A 26,482-nucleotide genomic window follows, 5' to 3' on the forward strand; every position below is an offset into this window, starting at 1 on the left:
GGGCTTTTGGCACTGTGCAATGTGGAGAGTGGCTCACTCTTTTCTTGGTCACCTGTTTCTTTCACAAAGCATTTGCTGGCTTTGTGATTAATGATTTACTCTATTCTCTAACACTACAGGCTAAATTTTGCCCACGGTAATGTAGCATGTTAACAACAGAGAGTTTGAGTGGGGCTGGAAGTTTCCTATGTCCCAAGACAAGACTCTGGATTTGGCCATGTTGCTGTGCTTTGGGAGAGTGTGAGGGTGGTGGGAGGTGAGGATCTGCAGGGCTGCAGCAAGTAGGTCTGAATTAGCATCTAAAATAGCTGAACTGTGATGTTTTCTCTTGACAGAACTGGTAAGAGGCCACAGACACTTTCTTTCTGTGATTCACAAACTTGCAAATCTTCTTTGATTCATGCCTTGTAAGTAAAATTAGCTTGTGCCTTGCTGTTGCCAAACCTTTTCAAAGCAAAGATATTTGTACAAAGGAATTCAGCAACAGAAACGGAATTCACTCGTGGATCAGATTACTGTTATTTCTGGCTGGAAGCAGCACCAGAAATACTTGCAGGGATTTCCATTTTGCCTTTTGAAAGATGTTGTGCGTATTGTTGATAGAAAAGTAGCTATTTGGGAGGATAATTCATGTACATTAAGAGATAGGAAGAGAGATGAGCCCCACAAGGCTGTCACAGCCATGAATGAGTGTTTAGCTTTGCATTGTAATGTTCAGTCACTTTTGAAATGGGGATCTTCAGCTGTTGTTGTTGAGCATGTTGTGATGTGACCTGCAATTGCTGCTGCTTGGGAGATGTTTCCAGCCCAAAGTCTAAGCTTTCATTCAAGGTGCAGTTTTTATGCTGATTCTGTATTGGCATCCTGGAGAGTTGTGTCAAATGTCTTCCTGCATGTGGCAACTCTGCAGATGATGCTTAATGAAAGGAAATGTTTTGATGTTAAAGTAGTGATCATTTGTGACACTGACAAATGTGATGTTACATTAAAACCCGTCAGTTGGGAGCATCAGTCCAAAAAAGCCTGGCATTTAAGATTCGTGCTGACCAGTGGTGAATGTTTTACAGCCAGCTTTAAATAAAGCCTGAGTCCACTGGTTAATGCTCTCCTCAGGGGCAGACCCCGATGTCATCTGAAAAGCTGGGCTCAGCAGTTGATGGACCTGCACAGCCTGCAGAGGGGGACTGGGGCACCGGGAGAGTGCCGGCAGTGACAGTGAACCTTCATGTTCCCCTCTGGATGCCAGGACAGAGCAGATGTCTCCAACAGCATTAGCGACCTGGGGTAGCCAAGGACTGCTGTCAACTGTGGACTTTAATACAGGTACCTGATTGCTTGTAATACACACAGTTGATTTTTAGAATAAAGTCAGAGTCCTCTGATCATAGCCCTAAATGCTGATAAAAACGGGGAACAAACGGATGTCTGCGATGTAATATAGGACATTTTTATTCCTGGCAAACTGAGAATTTTAAAGCAAAAGACTATAAAGCAGTTTTACTTAAGAAAACATTAGCCATGTTGGAAATAAGGCTGGTTATATTACTTTACTCCAAAATAATATACTTGATGTCACTGTTAAGTGAAGTCTTACTAAGCAACAACATGGTTTATATGGCCATCTTGGCTAGGTTTCTCCATTCTGCTGGATGGACTGTGCACGAAGAAGTGTATCTCCAAAGAGTGAATTTTTTGGCTCTTTGGTAATGTGTGTGAAAGGGGACAGCAACATATGGGCTTGGCATACCCCAGGGGATGACTGTGGGAGCAGACATTTCATGGCTGCAGCAAGTGTAGGAAGAAGGGAGGAGGAGAGACCGACCAGCTGCAGTGAGCTGTGTGACTGCACTTAATTACATGGCTGCTAGTAGGAGCAGGAGCAGCACTGGAGCAGCCCAGCCATGCCCAGGTCTTTATCACAGTTGAGGTGAAGAACATGTCTTAGACCATGTTCCTTCCTTCTACATAGGTCACAGCAGAACTGGGAGATTCTTGCAAGGAGCCACAGGCCACATCTGGACCAGAAGGTGCAAATGCAATTGCTGGCCAGACCAGAAGCAAGCCAGATGCTGAGGAAAGAACAGAAGAGGGACTGGTTTGGAAGCTCAACACTATCAGTGATCAGAGGCTTCAGCTGCAAGTGGAGGTGGGAGCACACTGTGGCTTTTCCAAATGTACCACCATGAGGAGATGTATTTATGGAACAGAAAGTCCAAATGTTGTATAGAACTAAAAATAAAACTGTAGCAATCTTGCACAAATTGCAGGTGAGCACACCACAGGCAGAAGGGCATACACAGAGTACTTGCATCAAAAACCTGCAAGAGTCTGTGTGTTGCCATATACTTCACAGCAGGTCTTCATCACATTTTCTCTGAGATCAGAGCAGAGTAATTGCTTCAGTGCGATGACTTTGCAGCTGTAATGGCAATATGTTCAGTCTCTTGTTCTGGGTCTTGCAGAACAGCCCCCTCATCTTGTAAGTAAATGCATGATTAAAAAGGGTGCATTTTCTTCTGCCTAAAATGTGTGACACGCCCTAGTGAGGTCAATGGAAAGGCTCACGTTTCTTTCAATAACTTTTGTTGCGCACCTTAAAAGAGCATCTGATTTATTTACAAAACGTGCTCACAGAGGCTGGGCTTATTTTCCACTCTGACACCCTGATTTGGTATTTAGCAGGAGATGCTTTCACTTCCTTTCTTGTTAATATTAGCATCTCCCTATTATTCTAGGACCAGCACAAGCCTGACATCGCTTCAGACTTACCTGCACATAGGACCAAGTGACATTGCACAATTGCATCTCATAGTCAGGTCCCTGCTACACTCTTTCCCTGCAGCCGTGGGCACCGCATGAGCAAGTGGTAGCAATAAAATGGGAAACTTGCCTATATCTAAGCACAAGATATAGGCACTTGAAGGAAGGAGTTTTGACAATAATGTTAATGTAAATCTATTCTCATTGTCTTTCAGACTATATTGTAACTCTTTGTTGTCACATGAAGAATTAATTGTATGAAATTATGCAAGAGCAACAGAAATCTGAAAATTTTCTTCAGTTTCCACTCAGCTCCAATGGACCAGAACTGCATCCCAGAAATACTAATACAAAAAGAAGTCACTTCTAGAGCTAGTGTATGAATCAAGTTGCTGCCTGAGGAAGACTGTGTAGCACTGAGCTAGCTGTCCTGCTGAGCGGAGGGCTTGGAGTTGGAATCCCATCTCAGCCTGGCAGCAGGACAGCTGATGGGGCTCTTCCAGTGCACACCTAATGTGTGTACTCACAGGTGTGCATCCAGCCACCTAGTCCTTCTCTCAGAGTCTTGAATTCTTATTTCTGAATGGCTCAAGTAAACAAACATATAGCTTTTTCTAAACAACGAGGCAAACTCGGTACTGATAGCATCCCTCTTAACTCCAGTGCAGCGGAGATTTAGCATCTGACAGCCTCACTTCTCTCCTCCCGTCTTCTCTTTCCTGATCTTTTGTCCTTATCCTGCATGCATTTTTGTTTGTCCATTTCTAGTCTATTGTGTCTCGTAAGTGTTCATGCACTGGTGATGGTTAAGGATGGCTCCCATGCCCTGGCATTGAATATGACATCCCATTTTTGTAAAACAATGCTGATTTGCAGACACATAGTCTCTTTCCAAGTTTGTTGCTGACGCATTAACTGCTGGGAGTGGTAAAAGCCCTGGCAGAAGTGTCAGTTGGGCTCCCTGTGTGAAAGGCATGCCAGGCTTACCAGAGCTTTTCCTTGTGGAGCAGGGAGAAGCATGAATGGGAGCTGATTTTATGGTTATTTCAGGCAAGAAAAATAAGGGATATGAATTGCTGAACTGTCATCAATTTCAGTGACTGCAGTGCTCAAGCCTCTAATTTTAGTTTCATGCTAATGCTATTGTCAGCTCTTTCTGTGAAGCAGGTGATGCAGTTGTAGATGTGGCTTCTTGGCTGTTTTGAGTGGGTTGTCTAGTTCCTATAACCTGACACCACCCAGTAGGAGTATCAGGACAGCATTTGGAAATGCTTTAAAAGGCTTGGGGTTTTTACACTGGGTTTGTTGTGGGGATATTTTTAGGGATATTGGGTTGCGGTGGTTTGGGAGGGGGGAGTTGTTTTGTGGTGTTTTGGGCTGCTTTTTCTTTTTTTTCCTATTTTCTTTTCCTTTTTTACTGCTGCCTCACCATGACCCACACAGGACCAGCCCTGGTCAGGCATGATATCACCTTGGCTGACCCCCCATTTGGTAAAAGATAAAGGTTTGCTTAACACAGTTAGATTAGAGCTTGCTAACTCACGAATCTAAACCAGGGTGTCTGCAAATCTCAGGATGTTGCAGAGATGTGCTGCTCTGGCCCAATACCTGCGAGCAGCAACAAAGGACAGAAGTGTCCCTTGGGCAGCAGCTGCCTGTGGGTCTCCACTGTGTGTCCCTTGGACATGCTGGACAGAAGGTGTCGGAACAAAGGGCAGCAGCAGGTTCAGCCCTGTCCCGCTGCTGGTCCAGTTCCAGCACGGCCTGGTGCTCTTCTGAACATAACATGCTTTGCTCCATGCAGGCCCGCTCTGTATTGCAGCATGGCCACAGCAGCACATGAGCCTGGCCTGGCAAGGAACAGTCAGCACTGCTGAGGGTGGGAATTTCAATTGTAACTGTGCTTCACAGTGTCACATCCGCTTGCAGGTACTTGTATGGCTCTAGTCTCCCCTATGTTATCCCTTATGGATCTTTAAGTAGTATAAACATGGTGCCTGATGGGGTAACTGGGCCCATCTAGAAAATACCTGGACATGGTCAGGTGTTAAAGCGCAGTATGGAGGTTTATTCCTTTCTGGAAGATGCTGAACACGTAGATTGGAGTGCATGGGAGACAAGTGCCTAGCATTCCTGCCAGGGGTGCTCGGCACCTCTGTCCATTGTAGCTGTGGGATGGGAAAATCTTTCATGAAATGTGGTGGTTTATTTAAACATATATTTAATGAGCTGGACCCACAGTGTTGGTTTTCTAACTTCAAAGACTGGTTGCTGACCTAGAGCAGTTGAGCTTTATTTGCAAAGAACTTTTATTCTCCAATGAATTTGCAGGTAGGAACGTAGCAGCATGTTAACTGTTAACACTGATTTTGGCTTCCCTGTTATACTCTCAGCCATCCTAGAGGATGCACACACAGGTCAGAAGATGACAGGAATGCCAGAACAGGCTTTCCACAAAGAAAACAAAACAAAACCTTCTGAAGCTTCAATAATCTCTGCCGGCTCATGCTGTTTCTGAGATATGTCCAAGATGGTGGTCACATATGAGTCTTTAGAGCTCCTTTTGAAGGTCCGAAGGCTTTGTTTTCCAGGAGAAAAGTCTATCTGAGCATTATTTGTGCTGGACTGAATTTCAAACAAAATTGCTGCTAGCAACTGACAGCAGACTTTGTATGACAGCTAGTGGTATGTAGCGCAGCCCTGTCAAGGAATGGATAATCCCCCATCCTTTAAATACACTATTTATGTTGCCAGTATACAGACTTCTAGGGGTTTTACCAGCTATCCCAGACAGAACACTTCAAAAGTGCCGCTGAGGAAACATCTATGCAAATCTGTTTCAGAACTTATTAACTAAATAATGTGAGTGGACAAATATGTTGCAGCCCGTTGGAGCTTACAGTAGAAGAACATTCAAAAGTAAAAGCAAAATATTTGGGAAGTTTGAGGGGTGGGTTTTGCGGGGGGGGGGTTTTTTCTTTTTGTCGTGATTCCTCCCACCACCACCACCACCACACAGACCTGGAAATTGTGTCAGCTGAGGGGATATACCAATTTGTTATTGCAGCTTAATTTTCCCTGGTTAATTTACTTTTCATGTTCGTCAGAATTCCAAGGTACCAAACTGAAACCCTTCCTAACGTTTCTCTAAGCTTGAACTGACAGTTTGGTTGTCAACAAATGGTCAGTGCTTTCACAAGAAACATCACTGTGTTTCATTTAAGTGTAACAGGGATGCTGCACGTCAGGATTTCCGTGAGAGGAGCTGACAGCATGGGGCTGTGCTCCTGCATGGCCTCTGCTCATGGTGCTGCTGGCTAGGGGTGGGGGGCAGCCAAAAGCAGCCCCTGAGTTCAGCCCCTACGCAGCCGCAGAGCGTAACCTGATGAGCCCGGTCAAGGGCAGGATTTTCCGCCTGCTGAACAGTGGTATGCTGTGCCCCACAGCCTTGGCTTGCTAAATATACTGCTCATTGGAAGTGACCTGGTGGGATCATAATTCATTGCTGGCCCTGGCTGCTAATTTCTGTTCTTGGGTTTAGATCAGCCAATTGTAACAGAAGTCCTTGTGCAGCACAAGGCATCCTCCACTCACACACCGCAGTTGAGAATGTCCAACCAGTCAAGTTATCCCACCAGCTGAATAGCTTAAGTGCTTTCTGCCAAGGCTTACAAAGTTTCACAAAGGTCTGCACTAATGTCATCATATTCACACATTCCTCAGATTTGGCCTCAAATTCTTCTGGTTCTGGCCTGCTACTCAAACATGCTGGAGAGCTGCATCTGTACAAACACCAGCCGCAGTGTCCAGTTTCCTCCTCTTCACAGTTTGCAGAAAGCAGCTAATGGTGTTAGCAGAATCGGATGTTTTGTGAGTTTGGGGAAGGAGGGACTTGGTGTTATACCCCCCTCAGTTCTGTAACTATGTTGGACACTTTAAATTTTGTGGTTTGTGTTCTGAAGAAATTACCTTGTGTTCTAAAGAAATTATCTTTAAATGACGTTAGAGATGAATGAAATTGAGTGATGCGAAATTTACATAAATTCTATTTGGTTTCATCTCAAAAACAAGGAAATTTTTTTTTTTTAATTGTGGGAATAAAAATCCAAACTGGAGTCAGGAATGTCTTTTTTATTAAAGTGAAACATTTTGGCATTCCCAGACTCAGTAGCATTCAGTTCGTTGAGCTGGCTTCAAAGTCAATTTCCACTTGAAGTCTTTTCCCTGTTAAGCTGCATTTTTCAGCTAATACCTCAGGAACCTAAATCTCTCTAAGTGTCAGGGTCCCCAGGGAGAGGTCAGCAGCTCCCAGAGTGCATTGAGCAGATTGGCATCAAGACATCTGCGTTGCATTAGGGGAAATATGATCTTCCTGGAGGCTTTGCAGCTCTAACACAGCCTACAAGGAGATGCAGCGTAACATTTACTTTAACTGACATGTAACAGAACATTTTAGAATAAACTAAAAAAAAAAAACCCCAAACCCCCCCCCAAAATAAAAAAAAAAGCAAAAAAAAAAAAAAAAAGGCAAAAAAAAAACCCACTAAACAATGAAATAAGCTGCTTCCATTTTTTTCTCAGCAAAATGTTGAGCGTTTTCAGGAAAAAAAATTGTGTTCCACAGTGTTTTATAAAAACCATTCTGGATGTTGAGTCACTCAGTAACAGCAGGTTAGGCTGCTGGTAACTGTAGCAGAAAGTTATAGTGGAGACTTCCTTGGTTTTTACCATCTGAATCCAGGGATCCAGCTTCTGGCTTTCTCTTATGCTGACTGGTGCAATCATCACAGGCCTGGTTAGAGTTAATTGAATTAAATGGGAAGCTTGCCAGGGACTCCATTGATCTTGGTTCAGTCATTAGCACAAAAACAGTGTAAGGATTAGCTGTTGTTTGCTGTCTCAGGTGTTAGTGGTGACACCAGCCAACAAGTTAAGGTCTTGTCAGAAGCAGTGTGTTCTGGAAGAGATAGTAGTCTTTCTGACTGATCATATATGTACCAGTTTTTTTGAATGCAAGTGTCCCTCATTAGAATAATTTTATTTCATTCCTCACTTTGGAAAGTTTAATGTGTTTCATATGTTCTCTTTTCAGTTGCCACTTGCACTTGCATTTTTCAGGGGTTTTGCAAATCTGTGAGATGGATTTACTCATCTTTCTGATGGGCAGCATTTCTGGAGGATTTCCTTTCCAACCCTCCATGGCTGGCTTTGCCAGGACTCCTGAAGGGTGATCAGCGGTGCGGGTGGTTGGTGCTGCAACTGCCAGGCTGAGCCACTGCTCCAAAGCATTCGCTGCTGTTGTGTGAGCTTTGCAGGGAGGGGAGGAAGGAGTTGGTCTGTTTGATTCTGAGGGATATTGCTTTGATAAATAAAAAACAGCTTTGACTACTGCAGGAAAGTGTGGGGTTTTGCTGTTTAGTATCCTAGATGAGAAATTCTGGTCATGAAAGTCTGTATAATTACTGAGGAAGCAATGGGAAAAGTAATATTCTTGTGGGCCCCAAGAGACCCTGTAGCAAATCAAGGCAGAATTAATATGCCTTAAATACTTCTTAAAAAGGGGGGGGGGAAAACCAAAACTTGTTCCTTTTCCTGCTATCCAGCATTTCAGACTCTTCTTCTGTTTTACAAATAAGCAAAACAGGAGAAAAGGCCAATTTGTGAAGCACACTTTTGTGAAAGGCTATTCACCTGGCACAGAGAGACCTGTCCTGGAGGACTGTGCATGCCCGCACAGGGTCACAGGGAGTGGAGCTGGCCACAGTACCCACATCCCACCCACAGTGGTACCTGCATCCCACCCATGGTAGTGCCTGCTCTCTGTAGCCCACCTGGAAGTACAGCACAACTGCGTTCTCAGGCTTGGGAGTGTTAATTAATGAGCACAACTGATGTCAATAGTACTGCATGAACTGCTGTACTCAATGTTTTCCCTGTCTAGGGTTTACGGGGGCTGTGATTGCAGCTGGGCTATAAACAGGGCTTTGGGAAGTGCTTCAGAAGCAGACCAGCCATCCCCCCCAGCTGGAGCAGTTTCTAGTCCTGCTGGATGTCACTGCATAAAGTCTCTCTTCATGAATCTGAGCCCTGCGTCTTTTTGGTGGTGAAGTCCTGCCAGGAGCCAGGGAAGCTGTGGCTCCCATGTGTTAAAGCTTGGTCCATGCTGGGCTTGGCCCACAGCAGGTGAGAATAACCAGAGGTGGCTCCACATCAAACCCTTAACCTAGGTTTCTTAATGAATTTATTCTTTAATAAACTACTTCTTAAACCACAGTACTCTGTGCAACAGACTTTGCAGTTTTATGCTGAGTCCATGATTTGCAATAATGACCTCAGTGTATTCTGGGTGTTGTGAAAGGCCCCTTGCTTTAAGGAGTAATTTTTGAACTCTTTGAGGGGCCTTAAAAATTTCTGAACTTTCAAACTAAATTCTTGTGATTCAATATTTATTGTTGCACTCAGCATGAAATATAGAACAAAGCCTAAATTCAGAGATGCTCTTGACTTTAGCAGTAAACACTGACAGCATTTTTAATATATACTGTATTTTAGTGGTGAATACTTAAAATTCTTCTTGTGTTTTGTGTCCTTAGCTATTTCTCTCTCTACTGTGGTTAGCCCTAGATTCTGCATTGGAATGAGCAACATGCAGAGATCTAAGACTTATGATAAGCTTAGCCTAGACTGGTCTAATACATGTTTTGTAGAGAAGTATAGGTATTTTCTGACAACGACATAGAATTTTTTTTTTTTTCTCTTTTGCCCTTTACCTTGAAGTTCTATCTGCATGTTAAAAAAACCAAAAAGGGTTAAAGACCACAGCAGCTAGTGAACTAAGTCTAGCAAATGCAGTAGCCAAAGAAACCTGTCATAGGCTTCCGCTCTATGGTACGCTGCTCTGCAAAGGCCACCCTGGTGCAGCCACCAGCATAGTGTGCAGTGAGTGTCTTGCCTCAGGCTGTGCGAGGTCAGTAGTCGTGGGTGCAGCAGTGGTCCTCTCACACACCAGGCTCAGTTACACAAGCCTGCTGTGAGCCCCAGAGGCAAAGCTGCCCAGGAGCATGGGCCTTTTGGAGCCCATCTGCTCCAGTCCCTTCCGCACTGGATTGACTCTTTCTGTGCAAAAAAGCATGTGAGGGGCTGAAGGTGCATCCCAGCCCTGCTGGGAGGTCCATTGTGTGGCAGATGGGTTTTTCTCTTGCAGGAGCCTTTTTGTTACTGACTGCAGACACTGTAGACTGAGCTAGCCTCCTGGGTCCCAGCCTCTATTACAGACCTTTCATATGTAGGAAGAATAGTGCCACTTGCGTTCATGCCTGCAAGACTTTAACAGGATATGACTCTCACCTAGTGAGAACCTGCCAGTCCAAGATCACCAATTTCAGTCTGTTCTGTCATTGCAAACCGGTTCATTCTTATAGATAAATCAGAATTAATGTTAAGTAGTGGTGGAAATATGGTTCAGTAGAGGGTCAGTGTGGTGCTGACTGACAGCCTAAAGCTATAGGCCTTGACCTGGAGTCTGGCCTTCAAAGGCTAGTACAGTTTCCAAGGCACAGTTGTTAATTTCTCATATATTCTGGAGTATTATCAAGAAATATAAATATACAGGGCTTAGGCAAATGCAAAAATCCACAAAATGTCTTTTGTACTGTTTGACAAAATCACATAAATATTTCTTTCATGTAAAATATCCTTGGTGTTTTGCTGATTTCAAAGAGAAATGTGTTCAAGGTGGTAACTGCAGTTAACTAGTAAATAGAATTATAACTGCTTACTGAAAGTAAAAACCCACTGTAATGATATAAGGTCAGAGCTGGTACAAAAAAATAGTCTTCATTAGAGTCAAAATGGGACAGATGTGAAACATTATGCTAGTATTTCCTCAAGGGTAGCACTTAAGGAGTTCTTTGCTTACAGAAAAGTATCACAGAAGGTTTGTATCAAAGTAACGTTAGCGTAAGTTATTTGTGTAAGAGGAGATAACCATCTCACTTTTGGAATTTCACAGATAGGCTTATCAGATGTGAGAAATATGGCACAGAAGTAATGAGAGCCTTCAAAAGATGCTCTTTGTCTCCAGGCCTTTCTCTGGAGAACATAATGTCCTGAGGGAGCACTGAAACAACAGTTGTCTGTGTTAAGCGAAAAAGCAGATATGTTCAAATTACGGTAATAAAGAAGGTGCACAGCTCACTGTAGTGTACCCTGTGACCAGCAAGTTACAATAGGTAATGAACTGATGTGTCCAAAGGCTCCAGGTTTCACAGTGCAGCAGGATGATATTAAGGCGCTTTGCAGCCAAACTCCCCAACACTCCAGCACTTGCCATAGTGGCAGTGTAGCCTTTGGTTGCACACATGCACTGTGCATGGGCCCCTTAGTCTTGTTGGCATGGCTCTGTACCTGGGTTTCTTTTGCATTAAAGCTGCAGCACTGGTGGGAAGGTATCTTCTCCTCCTGAAGTAGCAATCAAATGTGGCTGGTGTCTTACACACTCTGCAGGAGCCCTACAGGAACCGGGGTCTTCACACAGTGCCTGGCCCATAACATGTTGAAGCCAGTGAGCAGCCTTTGAGAAAAACAGCTGGTGGTACAGCTGCTGTCCTGACGTGCTGCATGCTGCTGAAACATGCAGCTCATCCTCGACAGAGAGGAAATGGGGGGAAGGTGCTGTTGGCCCTGGGGAATGGTTCCTGGCAAGGGTCCCATCCCCAGAAGGAGGGTGATGGCTGTAGGGTCACAACAGGCTGGCAGCACAGAGGCACAGGAACCGTGAAGCTATGGGGTCCCCAAAGCCCCTCTGCGCTCTCTTCTGATTTGGGTGCATTGTGGATTCTGCAGGTCCTTGGGCCAGTCTTCCAGTCTGGGAGAACTCTGTTCTCAGCTCTGCTTTCCTCTGGGCCCAAGGCAAGCAACCACAGTGGTGTCTGGGGGGAATTCAGAGATCCAGCTTTCCAGGAGTGAAAGGAAGTTAAAGACAATGTCTCTTTTCTTCCAGCTTGCACTTTGAGCAAGTGTCAGAAGGAAAAGGAGTAAGTAAAGCATGCTGCATTGCACCAGGCCCATTTTCAGATGAACACTAGCCATAAAAATGATTGGTATTCAATGAACTGTGCAAAGTTGAACTGGTTTAACTGAAGGCATGTTTTGTAAATTGATTTCACTAAGCTGGTTCAAAATCACCATCAAATCTTGCCCTGAGCTAATAGAGAACTGTCTCTGGAATATTACATTATGCTCACTGAGAATAACTTTAAGCTAAAATCATGACCTGATCTAAATATGTCCGTGCTATTCTTTATGCCAATTGAATAGTTATTTTTAGTTTAAGAACCAGTGATTGGTGCAACTTGTGGCCCAAGGCTATGATCGTCTGTCTGTGGGCAGAGATGTTAATGGCTTGATCTAATGAGGCTGACTATTTCCATCAATGAATCTGAGACACAAAAAAAACCCGCCGAAGAACTCTCCAGAACCACAACTTGTTGCACAGAGGGCATCCCAAAAAATGCCACTGGGATTTGTCTCAAAAGGTTCCAGCTCTTTCTAGCTGTTTTATAGCAAATACTGTTCTGTGACATCCTCGTGTTTTCAGGTAGCAGCTGGGGATAAAACGCTTTTGTTTCTGAGCAAGAAATCAGTGGACGACAAGACAGGACTCTATTTCAGAGGAACGAAAAGGGCCTCAGAGAGCGCTGCTTTACCTTTACTGGAGGAAAAGAAGTTGTGATGTCTCGGAGGTACCATAGAAGAAGATAGAGGGTGCCCATAACTCCCCAAAACTCTGTGTGTTTGTGTTTGTCCCACTGTCACTACTCTAGCCTGTAAGGAGAGCTGAAGCATGTCTGCAGGGGAGTTTAGGGAGAGAATGGCTTATATCAGGTATTCAGACTGCACAGTAATTAAACTGTAACAGTAAAGAAGTTAATAAAGGTGAAGTTTAGTTAGCTGTTTCCTTTTAGCACATGTGTATCTTTGGTTTAAGCCACTGCTTTGGCATCCCAAAAAAAACTTTCCAGCTATGTTGCTTGGGTGACATGGATAATCTTTCTGCATCTCCTCCCATATATAAAACACAGGCAAACTTCCCTTCTCAGCAGACTTGTTTGGGTCAGGGATTGCCTCTGAGGGTACAAAAATCATACCCAGCACCATAAAGAACTGATCTCAGAGCTCAGTTCAGCTCTGAGAGTGCTGCTGCAGCAGGAGCAAATAGCAACAGGAATATCCAGCCATGCTGGCTGTGCAATACTTGCTAACACTGAGGGTGAAGGGAGGCTGTTTACCTGACTGCAGAGCCTGATTTTGAGTGTTTCTATAAACAGCATTCTTAGAAGCCAACGGGAAACCTCATGCTCTGAAAGTATCTATTAGTATGTAATAAATTATTTCTTCTTTTTAAATTTTAACACAAAGGAACGTGTTTTGTACATTATACAAATGTATAAAAAGTGCTAGAATATAAGTACCAATCCTTGATTCTATTAGGCTTCAAAATAGAAATGCTTTGAGTTTTCTTTTAATTTCTATTTCAAGTCTTTTCTGAATTCTATGGAAGTTTCCCATAAAAGGGCTTTGTTTTCAGCTGTAGTTCCTGCTTTTCCCCGAGAGCGCAGCGAAGGGGATGATAAGGTATGCCGTCACACTGAGTTGGTCGTGTTAGCAAATTCTTTTCTAAAAAGAGGTGTCAGATTGTTCAGCCAGCTGAAGTAATCCAGTTGGCAGGAGAGTGACTTAATTCAATAAGCAGAATTTTAAAAACACTGTGGTTCTTTGTTTAACAGCCAGATTCTACAAAATTAGCTCCAACTCTGAAATAATTTCTCTCCCCACCCTGCCCATACTATCCTCCTTCTGTCCTGCATGTTACTACCTCACCTCACTGCCTTGTTTTGTCTGGTACTGTTCAGCGCTGGAATCATTCTGCACGTCTCCTATGGTGATCTGCTCAGCCCAGAGTCAAGTCAAAGCTCTCGATTTCAGCTCAGGGAGCAAAGCAGCTGGAAAGGATCCAGGCATCTTGGTGTCCAGTATTGCTGTCCCGCTGTGCGTGCCCCATGCAGTAATTCACTTCTCTCTGGAGGGAGTGCCAGGTGTCTAAAATAAATCCTCAGCAGGAATGCATGACTTGTGCAGGCAGATGACAGAGGTTGGTCTAAATATCTGTAGACATGGCCAGGCAGGGAGGACCCATGTCCCTTCAGCTCTGGGAGGGAAGATCTTGCACCCACAGCACACTGCTGGATTTTACACAGGGAAACTTTTGTAAAGGGTTGAGTTCAGTTACCATGAGCAAGTAGCATGCTTTGACCTGTTATTGCTGTCACAATGCGAGCACCAACAACCAGCAAATCTGGTAAAAGTTAAAAACACTCAGGACCTGCAAATACCTTTGAAAGGAAAGAGAAACTCTCTGTGCTATGGTCCTAAATTTTCTATATTGCTGCTCCTCACTCCTGGGAAAATGCTTTGTTCCCTTTTTTTCTTTCTCTCTCTTTTTTTTTTTTTTTTTCTCCCCTCCTCCTGATTTAATTTTTTTTTTTTCTTGTCTATTGGGATGGATGAGAAGACAAATTACCTACCTGGTGCTGCTGGCAGTTTCTGGTAGGAGTAGGCTCCACTACTGCTCAGAGATGCTTCTTAACATGCTCTCTCTCTTTCATTTTTTGTCATTCCAGAGTGCAGTTTGTGCACTGACCAGGTTCAGGGCTGTACATTTCATATTGCTAGCAGCCCTGGAGCTTTTTTCTGAAGATATTTCTACCCTTCTTTTCACCTCTGCTCCTCTTCATACCTTTCCTACTTTGAGAAAAGCATCACTGTTGGTTAGTGTTTTTCTTTTTAGAGGAGAATATTGCTTTGATCTGTATGGCTTGAAACCACGCAAAGTTTGTTCCAAAGCATGTCCTGCAGGAACATTGCCCAGGGAAAGGGCTCTGAGACTACTGACAGCGGTTGGCAAGGGCATTTTCCCCACTGCAGTGCTCTGCTGACTTTCCGTCCCTGTGGTGTGTGTCCAGCAGCAACAGCTGGGAAAACAAGAAATGGCGAGGAAAGATAGTCTACAAAATACCACTCCATACTGGATATTTGTGCATGGCACGCAGCTCCCTGGGAGCAGCAGCTGCCTGTTCCAGGTCTTCAGTGCAAACCTGCCCACAAGACACTGTTGGAGGAACATCCCAGGACAGTGCCAGGGAAGGTGGGACAACAGTACAGAGTCACACGCTGTCTGCAAGGAGAGATGGCTCTAGGACTGCTCTCATAGCTGTTCTTCCTCTGAATTCACCTCTTTTTCTTGCTCTCCCTACCCCCATGGAAAGCAGAAAGGGATCAGGACAAACGAAAGGGAGTTTTCCTGGTGCTGCCTGCTCTCCCAAGGGTGGTAGGGGAGAGTAGCGTGTATATATCACCACTGTGTTTGAGTTCACAAGCCAGGAGAGCTGGAAGAAGTGTAAAATATTTTGCCAAGATCAGGTTCCTTCTGAGGAGACCTGGAGGAGTGAAGCAGGGTGAGTGGTCAGGCACAGAGCAGGAGTGCTCCAGCAGCAATATGCAGAGCAAGAGCAACCACCCTGTGCCCTGTGGCACCTGAGCTGCTCCATCATTTCAGAGAGGAGGCAGGCAGCCAGGCTCAGTCCCTTCAGAAGGAAAGTACCTTGAGGGGGTCCTGTGGACTTTTGTTCAGATTCATGAATAATGCAAACACTCCTGAAGGTCATATTAATGGAACATACCAATTTTCCTATTAGCCCATGTTTCAAATCATGTAAAGATCAGATGTTCAGAAATAACACAGAAAAGTATATGACCATCTTATTTATGTGGTGCCAAGTTTTACCACCTTTTTATTGAGTGAGCCATTTTCCTGGCTGAATATGGTACCATTGACTGCAAGTATGGCAGAGAGCCTGGCTGATGGAGAAGGAAGGTACGCAGCAACTATTGCTCATCTGTCTCTAGCAACTGTGCTGTTATGATTTGTGTCTGTCATTCACAAATTCTTTACTTTCTTTTCCAAATGTACCTTGATAATCTTAAAGCAGCACAGATGCAACTGAAATTCTAGGTGAAATTGCACTATACGTATTACCCCCTTTGTTCTTTTATACTACTGCCATGTGATTTATCCTTTGCTTCTCATTTCAGGTCTGCTGTTTTGTCATTGGAGTATATTTTCTAGTGTGCGTTATAAGAAAACCCATACATGAAGAAAAGAAAAAAGAAGTAAATAGAAAACAAACCACAGGCATGGCCATTGATTTTTCTGGAGAATGGATGACCTGCCTTCTTCAAGTGTCCAGACCTGCTGCAGAGAATATGCAAGGTAAAAATAGAAAGCAGAATACTAAAACAAAGAGGGAGTAAAGATTAATACAGGTGACTTGGTGGCCTAAATATAGACAATTCTGCTCCTCTTCAGTGACTTACAGTAACGGAGAATATCCTGCAGCCAGCATGATTTGGCCAGTACCCAAAATATAACACAGAGATCTGAGAGTAGGGATTGCAGCTAGAAAATGTGGCATTCTCTTTGACACAGCTGTCATATTATACTAAGCTAGTTACTTCCCTTTAATCCTAATTAATACTCTCTCTTTCCACTCTCAGTCAGGTTCTCTGGTCAGCAGTAATTCCAGGGGGTCTGCTGCTGCTCTTCCTACAGGAACCCTCCATCTTCAGTCAGCTTGTTTCTTTGTGCTCCTTCCATAAGGAAGCAGCTCAAATCATTCTTTATTTTAGCTGCTTCTTTAATATTAGTTAATATCATTAACTGATATTAAAGAGAACTCCTGGCATCCTTGCCAGCAGAAGAAATCAACATATCATTCGTTAAAGATATCCATACTTATACAGGGAACACATGTTTGCCAGGTGGTGCCAGTTCAGAGTTGCTATCAGAGGGAGAGGTCTGCCCTTACTAAAAACAGGCTCCTGCCCTGCCTGCCAAAACCATCCCAGCCCCTGGGTTACCCCAAGGGTGCTTGCTTGCCTCAGTGCACCCTGGGGCAGAGGCCACTGGACCTCCTCTAGCACGGGCTACATTTCAACCCCAAACCGCTATGTAATGTACAAAATGATGTGTTTTGTGGGAGGGAGGAATACAAGCTGATATCTAGTGTCTAGATGCCATGCTCTTGTAACAGTGCTGATACAGACATTATTTTAGTCCCAACGTTTTTCAGATTACGTGATTTATTGCAGTTTGCTAATACACACAGTAACCAGAAGTTATTTTAAAGGACAGTATGTCTTTAATAGATGCCGTATATATGTTATATAAGCATTGCAAACGTTAGATGGTGTATTTTATAGTTTTAGACTGCTGTTAATGGGGACAAACAAGAAGTTTGTAGTCTCTGAATACTGAAATGGTTTGGTGTCTATTTTTTGTAATTATAAAATTTCATATTTTACTCATAATAGATCTCCCTGTGCATGTTATGAAATATTTCATCCAAACACAGGTACAAGATAAATGCAGTTGGAGTGCATCTTGACTTGCATCAAGAAATCAAAACAGGCATGAAGGAGAATACGGTATGTCAAGCAGCAGTTTTTTAACCTTTTTAACCATGCAGAAAGCACTGATTTAAAAGGTGGAGTGTTTGCACTTCAGTACAGAAAACTCTGGATGTGTGCATGTGATGGACAGTTATAATACTAGAAATAATTTGAATTAACACACTTTTTCTTGTTTCTTAAAGAACATGTATTTCTGTGGAATGGTACGAGTGTAGGGTAATGCTGTGAGTGACACTGAGCAGTGTGCAGTGCACGCCTGGGTGGTTTCTTCCCACAGCTTGTAGCCATACCCATCAGGGCACTACTTACAGTTGGCAAGTGCACTGCACTGTGTGTTACTGTCACTTGGGGGACACTCCATCTCACACAAACCTAGCTCAGCCAGGGTTCTTCCATCCCACCCACCACAGGAGAGGGCTGGTGATTCTTCCTGCAACTGCAAAAGGTGCTGTGCAGCCTGCAAATGCCATTTTGCCTGTGCTCCCTGCCAGAGCCCATCAGCAAAAGCAAGGAGAGAAGCTGGCTGCAGCACTGTGTGGCAAGCCCAATGTCAATGACAAAAGAGGAGGATCAGGTTTTGTGAGCATTCCTTGAGCTGCCCTCCTAATAACAATAGCCAAGTATCTTCAGCACTCCCTCAACCCGGGAGCACCAGGTCCCTTTCCTTGGAACATGCCTGTTGACAAAAGCAGCCTGAAAATGTCTCCTTCTGCTTCAGGCTCTCTCACTTGCAGCCCCTTTATGGAGCCAAGCAGTTCTAGCTCATCTGCCATCTATTTTGGCGCCCAAGGATCTTCCCAGCCATGCAAAGTGCACAGCTTTGTAGCTGGTAGGTTTTGTGGAGCAGCAGCATGTCTTACTGTGACTGTTGCGTGGGTCAAGATGGGTCAACCATGTGTTGGTATCTGTAGCGTTACGCAAATTTTTGTGTCTATGAAAGCTACCTAATTAAGTCATATTCCTTAAATGCCTAAGATGGGGCTTCTCAGAAATTGTCTTTGAGCTGATGCTGACTGCTGCAACCAGCACATGTTCAGGGAGCAGCTTAGCTGTGTGCACCACTGAGCAGCCCAGATGATGGCTGCGGTGCAGAAGGAGTGCTAGGGGAGGCACAGCTCTGAAATGCCATGAATCTCAGTGGATGTGCCTGCTATGGAGACATGCAAGGAGGACCTTCTCTCAGGAGGACCACACTTCACCAGGTGAGCAGGAGGATCCATCTCCACTTCAGCTGTCAGCCAAGGAGCAGCAAACCAGTAAGCTGAATAACAAACCTCCAAAACCTAAGGGTTTTCTGCTCAAGAGTTCTAGAAGAATGTGAAGCCTGCACCACTCAGCTAACTGCAGTGTGGATCTTGCTTTGTAAGTCAGCACTGATGCTGAGAAATGGAAGTCAGCAGGTGTAGGTAAGCCTTGTAAAAGGCTTCAGAGGTAATCCATTGATCTACTGATTAATGTCAAGCTTTTTTACCAATCTATTGGAGAACTGCATTTGTGTAATTATTGTTTCTGTTCCTTTATGGTCTGCAAAATGGTTGGAATAGCAAATACTTTCCAGAAGGTTGGAAATGGTTTTGAGGTCCGATGCCTCTACTGGCAATCTTTGAAATAGACTGCAAGAATGTGTTTCAAATGATACAGTCAGCCCCAAGTAATTGTGTCCCTGTGTCTTCAACAGCATCTGAAGTCTGAGGCTGTCTGTGTTCTCCAGAAGAGCTCCATACAGAGGAGTCACTTTCACCATCTTGATTTGTGCAGCATTTTCCCAGTAAAGGTGCAGGTCCTTGTGCAATAACAACAGCTTGCAAAAGTTACTTTTTGTGGAAGCTCTAGAAATAATCAACAGCTCTCCGTAGTCCGAGGCCATAGGCAGGAGGAGGAAGGAGCAGTGCACTGCTACACTTTATCTTGATTTGCTTTTATTTTGTACATGGCTCCGAAGGATATCCTTGAGTTTTTCCAGTCATTTTGTCTCTGACAGCTACTCCAAAAGCAACAAATACGCCTAGCAAGCATCAAATGCCCTGAAAAACAATGAGTTTTATCTTCAACCCAAATCTGGAGCAACTATAGTGAATAAATGCTGTTTTCCTAGATTCGATCAGGTGTGTGGCAGATGACTAACTTTGCCCAATATGGCTGATAAGAAACCTTGGTGACTCCATGCCCAGGAAGAACAGCAACAACGGGTTTGGATGACACCCAGTAACTTTTGCTTAGCACTCAGCTGCGTAGATACCAGCCAGCATGAGTCATCTGTAGTATGCAGAAAGCATCATGGAGCTTCAGAGGAGAGGTGTCGATGCTCCTTATTCTTCAGAGGTCCCTCAGCAGCATCCCCAAAGAAAACACGGTGAAATGAGTAGTTTAATTCTTGGTCAATCGCATGTTGCCACTGAAGAGGAGATTTCTTCTAGCCTTGAATCTGCTCTTTTAATTTTCTCTCTCTCAGCCAACAGTATCTATCACCTTGCTGGGCTCTGCCCTTGCTGTACTGGTGAGGGACTTTTTCCCGGCGTTCAGTTAAAGCCCATTGTTCCCTGGGAGCACAAGCCTGCGGGTCTTCACCACTCCGATCGCTATCAGTCCTTGCTGGACGCTGCGTTCCTTTAGGGTAAAGCTTTAGAAGAGCTTTTGTGCGAGCCATCAGTGAGGCAAACAGCTCTGACAGCCCCTAGAGCCAGGCTTCACTTGGCCTCATCCAGAGCTTGGCGTCACTCAGCCTAATCCAGACGCTCTGTAGTGAGGCGGTGACTGCTTTCCTTTTCTTTACTAGTTTGTGAGGACATTTTGTAGCTTCTTTTCTTTTGTTAATTCTTGCAAAAGCTCTCCTGGGCAGAATCAAGCACAGGAGCTTGAGCTAAATCTTTAAATGGGGTACGGAGTTTTTCTGGTATTTATGTATTTTAAACGCAGTTTTAACTCTCTGGCAGGAGTGGACCGCCACACAGTGTGCAGCTCTTCTCAGTTGACCTGCAGCAGCCAAAGTTCTCCCCAACGCAGCTGTACTGAGGGTTAGTAGTAAATGTACTTGCATTGCATTAAAATTACTTTGTCAAATATATTTGTCAGTTTTCATGTTTTCCTTAATTAAAATGAGCCCATTTCAGCATATACTTGCTCATTCACGTGCATCTCTATACATGTATCTGAGCAGAACTGCCATCATATTTCGGTCTGTGTAATGATTGCTGTCCAAAGTCTTGAAATACTTGTGCACATTCACAGTTATGTGCAGGAAAGGAATCCTGTGCAATGCAAATTCTGCATAACTTTTGTAGTGTCTGGAGAAACAGTAAAGAATTTGGGATTGGGAACTCACTGCATTGTTAGTTATTGGTATTACATTCCTAAGAGGACAAACCAGGGCCTCGTTGTGCTAGGTTTTGCAATTTAAAAAAGCCTTTGCTTTAATGAATTTACAGCCTAGTGGCTTTGTTCTGTTCTCGATTACAAGTTGTTTTTCAGAAAACAAGTCCAGTTTATTAAATTAAAATCTCTCCTAAAATAGAAATTTTATCTAGCAAAGCCCCCCTGTGCTTCCATTCTTAGTATTAAATAGTTCTTCCATAGTTGAAATTGCATATATGAAAGAAGAACGTAAAGTTTCTTTAATTTTGTTTGATATTCTTTGTCTAGTTTTGTATGAAAGTTGGGATTATGTGACCATCTTGTGGCTGTAACACTTGTCAGTTCATTTAAATAAGTGTCTTAGTTTCTTATTTATTATCACAAAGTTTATTGGTTTGATAGTGGTAATACTCAAATTTACAATGCCTGGAAGGAAAAGCTGCAGTGTGAACTCACCTATAACCCTTAACATAGGAGAAGTCACACAGAAGGGAAAACCACAGGTGTCCAGGTTCACAAGCACTCCTGTTTGCCTGTCTGTGTGTCTGTCTGTGTGCCAGAGATCATTTTTAGGTTGTTTTTCATATCATAATGCAAATGAAAGGTAAGCCTTTTTTTGCTAAATCTCAGAAGTGACTTAGAAGTGTAAGAATCTGCTGAGAAGTGTATTTGAAAATCTCAGCTGTTCTCAGGGCAACGGTGAGCAATACACATTTTGCACAAGCAGGTGACTTGTGAAAATGGGTGTCTTGGAAAGAAAATGTAGAAGGAAATCATGCAGGGATATGGGACAGGCAGGTTCATGGGACCAGTGAGTTAGAGACTTTTACAAAGCCACCTTGTTCTTTTCCTGGTTTCAGTGGGCTTTCATTTAACAAAGAAAGTAGCTGGAAAAATTGCCCAGAAATATTTGACCTTCAAAAAGGCCTCTAAGACACAATTACCTGATGTTCACTGAACTGGTTCATATGGTTCCCACTCTAAATTATTTTCTACGTTCACCCATGTGTGAAAAGGGGTCTGATTATATGGAGGAGGGCAAATGAGGAAAAAAAATTCAGGAAGGAAAGAAATACGCCAGGGAATTCTACTGGTTGTGTTTACTTCGCGGGAAGGAAAGGGCAAGTAAGTGTAGCCAACTCAAAGTAGGTTTTTGGCTTTGAGCTTCAAAAGAAAATAACATAGAGACCTGAGGTATCAACAGCACTCAATATAAGCTGTTTCATGGAGTTGGGTAGGAATTGTAGAACACATTATACTCTGCTTTCTTACCCAGGCAGCACATTCTTTTTTTCCCCCCAAGTACAACAAAAATATAACAAAAACCCACCTTATTTTCCCCCAGTGCCTTTTCTTTCCTTCTGCCCCTGGTTGTCCTGCACACAGGTGATCACTTGGCTGTCAGTGTTCACCCAGGGTCCAGCCATGCCCTCTCTGCAGAGTTTCAGCTCTTTCCACTGCATGCTCCTGACCCTGAACAAAGTGAGTTATCTAGGGCTGCAATCTCTATTAGGCTTTAGGCAAAATACTTTTTTAAGGAAATAAATTCTATGTTTGGCACAAACGTGCCTTTACCATGCACTCTTTTCAGTGGAAGATATAACCAGGTGCACATAAAAGTATTACTTCAATTGTTTAGCATTGGCAGAGACACAAAGCAGCATTTTAAATGCTGCCCCTCTGCTCTGAACTGCCAGCAGAATTGCATGGCTGTGCAGGGAGACAGGCCTTCGTGCAATGTGAAAACAGCAACTCCTGAAAATGGGAAGACTTCTTGAACCTGAGGAATTGGATTTCCATCTTTGATGAGAGATTACAGTGTGCGATAAGTATATTTGTATGGAAGAAAATTATTTTAAATAGTCTTGGGACCTATAGACTTTCATGAACAAAAGCAAGTAGTCAGTACCCCTTCTGTGTGCATTACCTAACAAAAGGAACAAATTCTCTGAGACAAGATAGAAAGACAAGAGCATCAACATGATGATAATTGTGCCATTGAAGCAGTTTTTCATTATTTGATCAAGTATCTTTATGTAAATAAAATATTCAGATTTCACATTTGGAATAGTGGCTTGAAAATTGAAACTCTACATCCAGACAGGTAGCAAACAGAATTTTTGAACACTGCAGTCTTTCAACCCTGAGTTACAAAATAGCAGTAACCTCCATTATCCACGGGGCATTGTAGCCTATTCTGCCTGAGAAGTCCTTCGAAGATGGGTTTTGACTGTGTCCCACTATGGGCTGCAGCGTATATCTGATGGTTGAATTTTTTCTCTTGCAGATTTTAGCCATGGTTCACTAAAGACAAGTGGGCTCATACTCTAAGGCATGGCATTGGCACTTGGAACTGCAGATAGATGTGAAGTTGCCCTGTGAGCATAACACCTGCCAGCATGGCTCCCACAGCAGCCAGCACATGCCATGGTGTGCCCTGAGTTGCCCAGCCCTGTTCCTGCTGGGACTCATGCTCCTGGTTCTTCTCTGCATTTCTCTGCTGAGGTGAGACAGCCTGGTGCTGCAGACTTGCAGCAGTAGGGTGTGCTGCAGTTTGTTAACCTGGTACTCACAGTGCTCATCTGGAACACAGGAAAACCTGGGATCCCATTTCTCCTGTGGCTGGGAAGGCCAAGGATTTCTGGGCACAGCTGGTTTGCATTCCCCAGAGGAGGAATCATTGTTCCCGCAGCAGACACTGTTTGCTTTGCACAGCTATGGAAGCTGGCCACAGGGCCGGAGGCAGCAGCAAGACCCTTGGCGCTGTCACAGAGCTGCTGGTGGCTTTGCCTGCAACTCCGATACCCAGTGGCAGTGCTACTCCCAGCGATGCTTGTGGTGCGAGGTGGAGCACCCACAGCCAGAGGCTGTGTGCTGCACAGCTGCTCGCCTTTGTACTGAGGCACGACTGGAGTGAGCAAGATGTGGGACACAAGGTCCTCCAGGCAGAGTCTTAATTAGATCCCTAATCTAATCTGATTAGATAGATGAACTCTATCTAACCTGTGGTCACTGAGCAAGAGGACATTGCTTGTAGGCTGAGGCACCCATCTCCAGGAGGCAGTTCATGGCTGTGAGTGATGCTTCCATGGGAAACAAAAGTCGGTGGTGGCAGGTGAGCAGAGACACAGTGAACTGTGGAGCAGGCGTCTGCGCACAAATATCTAAAAAGGCTGGAGCTATCTCACCTTTCTTGTTGGCATGAGATGATTCCACTTGGCACTATGTGACGTCAACATGCTAAGTTTAATTTTGGATCCAAAGCATTAGACTAGCGTTTCCACAGAATTTTGGGACTTTGGAAATGTTCTGTTGTTTTACAGCACAAGCTCATGGAATAAAATCATCCTTCAGGGACAAAATAAAACAGATGAAAAATAAGCACTCATGTAAGGTCTGAATGTTGAGGCAGTCTCAAAGCGGTGGTCTTTCTGCTTGTTTTCCATCAAGTTCAGGACCAACTCTGAGGAGGATTTGACTCAGTTTAGGGAGGCAGAAAAAAATTGTATGCTTTAAATAAAAGGAGAACCGCTGAATAAGAAGATTTTACAAAAAGCTATTTATTTTCCTAGGCAAGACATCCAGATCAAAAGTGAGTGGTGATTCAGGAAAGCGCTCAAGCACATGGTTACAACAACAGCTTCCAGATCTCTCTGACAGCAGCTCTCTGGAAGGCCAGTTTAGTTTCAGCTCATTGTAGCATAAATACGGGATGATGTGGAGTTTGTCAGGCTTGTGCCTCCTCCGCTTGGAGGCTGAACAATGCACACATGTCCATGTTCTTGAATTCATGCCCGTTCTGGCAATTTGTTTGCCTCATCCTTAAATTTGTGTGTTCAGCTTGGTCTACACCAAGTGCCCCAAGCTCTGCCAAGCCTCTGGCAGTTAGCAGTGGGCCACAGATGGATGCCTCAGCTTACCAGAGAGACAGCATGGAAGTTTTCAGCCTTCCTGCAGTGCCTGCTTCTTGTTAACAGCTGATCCCTAAAAGCAGCTGACATAGGGGCACTGAGGAGTGTATGGCTTTACAGAAATACCCTGCATTTCTGACTAAAGGATATGTGCTGAGTAGTTAAACTATGGCAGAGACACTGAAATATTTGAGAGGTTTCTACTGGAGTCTGCTTTTAACTCTGTTTGGAAAAGGGCTGTAGTTAGTACATGCTTTTAGCTTGAATTTGCTCTTCTTAAGTTGGGGAGGAAGAATGGAAGAAATGTTCTGAGAGCAAATTCCATGTACGTCTTCTGCCATCTGCTAATAGCATGTGTGAGCAGCTCTGCTGCCAGAAACCGAGGAACAAAGTTAACATCATTGTGGAGAAAATTGCACTGCTCAGAAAATGAGACTCTTATTCCAGATGACTTGATAGCTCAGCATGCTCTGGGGCCGAATCTGGGGCCAAGTTCTGGTGACCAACACTTGCATAGGCCCAGGATAATGTCCTTCAAACTGGCACTAGCTCTTACAGGAGCAATATTGTTTCTGCTGAGTCTAAAGAGCAAGTAAGTTTTATAATCCCTTTAGTTTGATGGCCTTGCTGGAATCCCAGAAATGAAATTACTTAGGGCAGGAGAAAGATTGAAAGCTGAAGAGCTTCTCCACTGAAACCACATGCAGGGAACTTGCAGAAAAAAATGGGAGGAGTCCAGGCAGCAGTGAAACACTGAAGAAACTGTCAGCATTAACCTTCCATGCCTCTCTCTCTGGCAAGTCTCATTTGTGCAACGCATGTGTCAGTGCAACGCATGTGTCAGTGCACCCTTTAACACTGCAGCAATGGCAATGGGATCAGAGCCACCCCAGTACCAAAGTGTGAATCCCTGTGTGAACGGTCAGAGCCACACACCTGCAGCATGCTGGGCTGCCTCCCTCCTGCTGCACAGCAGGTATGCAGGGTAGGGAATGACTATGATTTACAGGTTTGAATTCTGGCAGAGTATAATGGCAGAGTATGGTAGGTGTGCAGCTCTTCAAAAGTAAACATCCATTTACAGCAGGATCATCAAAATCTTTGAGGCACTCAACAGCAAGTTGCCTGTGGCTTTTCACCCTTGTATCTCCAGGAGTTATTGCTGAATGTGGGAGTATGTGGTGTTTTGTGTGAACCAGGAGGTAATTGTGAACAGCTACTTAAATAGCCCTAATTATGTTTAGAGAAGGCTGTTCCCTGAAAGCAGCTAGAATCTGTGAATAAACACATTGCCACAGGTGACCACCTGATCTGTGCATATGGACCTAAAAAAAGCCAGTTTTCTAAGTTTAAATACCTCAAAGTAAAGCTGAGCAGACACCAGACGCCAATAGCTGTTCCTTCTCTGTATGCTACCAAAAGCAGCATTGTACAGGGGCTTTGTAGCAGAGGAGAGTGCAGCTCAGGTCCTTGTGGCATTGCAGACAACCACATAATGTCTAGCCAGCCCGTAATGCTCTCCTGAGGGGACTAGTGGGCTTAAAATATAGGCCTTTAAATACCACATGGACAAAGAAAGATGAAGAAGTGACTAGGCCCCATGAATGGGGGGATGGAGAAACCCAATGGCTTATTTTGCTTAATTCTTTCGCAAACACGCTCAATGTCCGCTGAAGTCCGACAGAGTTCTCTGGGCACGGTGGGCACCCGCTTCCTGCCCAGAGCTGATGGGGCTGGGTGGGCGCAGCCCCAGCCTTGAAGCTACTCCCTCCTGAGTAATGCCCAGGTGCTGTAAAGCCTTGTGGGGCATCCTACTCAGCCTCCTGGTAAGACTTGGTGCTTCAAGCGGAGTTGAACCCATACTGCTCTAGATCACCCTTGCTTGTACCACCAGCCTGGAGTCTGGCCCATGGAGAGGGCTGAGACCTGCT

At 44.2% G+C, this 26,482-nt stretch overlaps 1 long non-coding RNA gene across 1 annotated transcript in view; it reads left to right on the forward strand.

Annotated features, from left to right (window-relative positions):
• The window catches only part of LOC115611936, a 69,638-nt gene extending 45,393 nt beyond the window's left edge, over window positions 1-24,245 (forward strand). The window contains exons 4-7 of the long non-coding RNA XR_003992786.1: window positions 15,913-16,090; window positions 17,232-17,304; window positions 20,223-20,303; window positions 22,928-24,245. This is a non-coding gene — a long non-coding RNA (uncharacterized LOC115611936). The remainder of the gene's footprint in view (window positions 1-15,912; window positions 16,091-17,231; window positions 17,305-20,222; window positions 20,304-22,927) is intronic.
• The last annotated feature ends 2,237 nt before the right edge of the window (window positions 24,246-26,482 follow it).

This window comes from Strigops habroptila, chromosome 8, assembly GCF_004027225.2.
Source record: "Strigops habroptila isolate Jane chromosome 8, bStrHab1.2.pri, whole genome shotgun sequence".
In the NCBI taxonomy this organism is placed as follows: domain Eukaryota; kingdom Metazoa; phylum Chordata; class Aves; order Psittaciformes; family Psittacidae; genus Strigops; species Strigops habroptila.